At 44.5% G+C, this 3,327-nt stretch overlaps 1 pseudogene across 1 annotated transcript; it reads right to left on the bottom strand.

Moving 5' to 3' along the window:
• Positions 1-752: 752 nt before the first annotated feature.
• LOC125530364 (putative F-box/FBD/LRR-repeat protein At2g05300) lies at positions 753-2,580 on the bottom strand (annotated as a pseudogene). Its single transcript, XR_015602190.1, has 3 exons — positions 1,672-2,580; positions 1,331-1,480; positions 753-1,202 (listed from the first exon to the last, which is right to left on the bottom strand). The product of XR_015602190.1 is annotated as a putative F-box/FBD/LRR-repeat protein At2g05300 (transcript).
• Between the last annotated feature and the right edge of the window lie 747 nt (positions 2,581-3,327).

The raw sequence follows: 3,327 nt of genomic DNA, 5'->3' as shown, positions 1-3,327 counted from the left end.
ATCAAGAGAAATCAATCCAGCTCGTTCGCATGAATGACCCAGCCGTGCTCGGTTTAGTGATTTAGCCATATATGATTATAAAATTGCAAAGAAACAAGGAAAACCTAGATATGAGAAAATAAAGGGCCACACAAAATTTGCTTGTAAATTTGTCTATAACACGGAGCTAATCTATCCTTAAGGCTTCTGCTCCGGAGGTGGAGACGTGGCAGAAGGCAAGGCGACCAAGATGAACAACCAGAGGCAGCAGCAGCAGGGATACCCCGCGGGTTCCTCACTCCACAAACTCACGTCCTGGGCCAAAATTAGACATCCCCGTCCCTATGTAAACTTCTGTTCCTTAGTTTGATTTGTCACCAGATCTGTCTATTGTTCATGGAATTATCTCCCAGTTATTCTGGTGTTGTAAAGTCGAATAAGCACCCCACTGATCCTATCCGATTTGTCTACACATCTGTCTATCGCTCATGAAATTATCTCCCAGATATTTTGCTGCTGTAAAGAAGGCCTTTGATTTCAGAAAGAAGACAGCGCGACTCAAAAAGATGATGACTTGAGTCAGAAAGAAGACAAGTTTGCTGGGTATAGAGACAGCAGGCCCGAGAATTACGAATACAGACTCTCTGAATGCATGGTCAGGATGAAATCCATGGATGAGCTGCATAAAGTAATCACTTCACCGCGGGAAACCAAAAGATATCAGCTTCTTGCTTCGTTAGTTATTTCCAGTGAAGAATGTGTTACTTGCAGATTGTTCATAGTGCTGGTTGTAAGACAGGTCATGTGCCTAGATCCCTGGTAATTATAAGTATAAAAATTATTTGGATTGAGATATGTCAGCTCTCTTCGTACTCATAAAAAAATATCTCTGGCGAGAACATTTCATCTCTAATCCGCTTAACCACCATTTCTTGCTCATCTTCCTTCCTTGGAAATCTCGAAGGACGAGGTACCTTAAGGGTGTCGCAGTCATCGCACTGCTCCTCATCTCCCAGAACTATCTTCTGCAAGTTGGGACATCGCTCCAACATGGATCTTATAAATGTAAACTGTTGTTCGAGTGATTTAAATCCAGCAAATTCTAGCTCTTTTAGAAGCCTGTTCTCGGAGCTGCTGTCCAAGTGCATTTCCCATCGAGGACTCTTTCTGTCATGGTAGGAAGCAGGTCTGGCCTCGCCCACATCGCATGTATGTTCCCATACCTGCATGTGTGTTACCGATTCATTAGATATGTCAATTGAACCAAGTTCTAGCCAACTTTTCACCAAAATTTGTGAAAAAATAAAGCTCCAAATGTGGACAAGAAAATAAATATAGACAAAGACATCACCTCAATATACAACATTTCGATAGATGGTGCTGCTACAAGAAAGGCTGTCGTCCATGAAATGTCAAATTCAACAAATATACCACGTACGAACAGCTTCCTTAGTTTGCTGAATGCGGTGCAAAGTTCCTCCAATTCAGGTTGCACCCAAAGCTGATCACAACATTAAATAAACAAACAAAATAAGAATTGATAGTTTGCAAGCACAGAAGTGAGATTATCAAAGAATTTACAGCTACGTTTGTTCTCCATCATAAATAAACACATCCATGATATAACTTCTATATCTGCAATGACATGACAAATTCCAAATAAAGTACCATTTGGCGAAAATAAAGAAGTACTTTGGTTTCTCCTTGGAAATCCAATGTGAGAGTATGTATGCTTGTTACTCCATGTAGAAGTTCACTTAATCTAAATAAGCGTTGATCACAATTTGAACCACTTGAGAGTTCTAATTCCCCAAGAGATGGGACAAAACCAAAGGTCAATGGGGCAACCTGAGATACCCAGGTCTCCCATAAGAACTTCTCTAATTTCGGGAGGCACACCAGGTCGATTCTCAGAAAGCGACACTTCTCGATTTCTAGAATACGGAGTTTTGAGCCTGGTGCATCAATCTTAAAGAGAGAGAAGGAACCAGTATCACAATGATGAAGAGTTAGATGCGTCAGTTGCTTGCAGCAGTCAAACAGGAGATGGTGCATGTCCAATTTGTCAAAGCCTACATTTTTTAGAGAGAGCTTTGTGAGGCAGAGGAGGACACTAGGGTAGGCAGTGAAAAAAGCATCTATGTCTTGAGCTCACTGTTGCAGCTCTTCCTCACTACAGTCGAGAGGCTCCATCTCATCAAGAATGGTGAGATCCAAATCTTTCAACAAACCACTGTCGATTGCATCACCTATCAGTCGGCCAACTTCGCAAAGGAAATTGCCGATCAAATAGAGGTTAAGGTGCAAACTTGAGATACTGGATTCTCTCTGTTGTTTATCCAACAAACTCCTGGTTGCTTTGGTTAAAGACGCCATAGCTTGTTCCATATCATTTGCCTCCATAGGGTCAGCACACGGAGCAGATAGGAAATCCTTGACATTGATGCTGAGCTCAGGCAGCCACCAACTAAGATGCCTCCACCGTGTAGAGAGCACACTTGTCCTTGCCGCCACACGTGAACTGACTCTCCCCAAGATGGACAGTAAAAGATCGTCGGGCAGGGTACTCAGCCTATCTTCGCCGTTCAGTTGCTGCGACATAAATCAAGGATCAACTATTTAGCTGCCACATAACTGAATTTACAAATCCCAAGCAGAAAATAGTCACACATGTTGATGAACAATAATCACTCTAGGGCGTAAGTTGTTTGATATCTACTACTGCTACTACAGTATACCAACTCTGAAATTTGAATTCCAAGATTAGTATATCCATCTGACAGCTAAACTTGCCTGACCGCGTGTCTACAGTGCCATCTAAAGTAAGCAATGTGCAGTTATCTGAGTATGGTTGCTCTTGCCAAGCCGAGAGGAACACGCCGCGAAGAGCCCGCTCGAAAAAAGTAACGCACGGGAGCAGGGCTTCACCTTGGGGCTGTAGGTGCAGAAGTCGTCGGCCCTGAAGAGCCCGCTCGTGAGGTCCGGCGGGCACTCCTTCCTCGGCTCCTGCGCGGCGACCATCGCCGGCGGCAAGGCGGGCTTCCTCGGCGAAGACAAGGGTGACGCCACGGGGGGGGCGGAGCGGCTTCTCCGCGAAGCTGACAGGGCGCGCGGGGGGTGGCGAGAGCGCCTCTTTTGGACGAGGCCGCGGCGAGAATGCACCGGCGGCGTAGGGAGTCGGGACGGGATTGGGGATTATTTTCTTTTTGGTTTTTTTAGGCTATATATTTTCTTTTTGGGTTAAGACAGAGAAAGGCCAGGGCCGAGCTGTTTTTTTTTTAGGAAAAGCCATCATGGCTAGCTTTATTAATTATATACGAAGGGATTACATCACGGACATAAGGCATT

The sequence above is a fragment of the Triticum urartu genome, chromosome 4A (genome assembly GCF_056163025.1).
Source record: "Triticum urartu cultivar PI428250 chromosome 4A, HENAU_Tu73, whole genome shotgun sequence".
Classification (NCBI taxonomy): Eukaryota; Viridiplantae; Streptophyta; class Magnoliopsida; order Poales; family Poaceae; genus Triticum; species Triticum urartu.
This window is presented reverse-complemented; position numbering and strand designations above follow the sequence as displayed.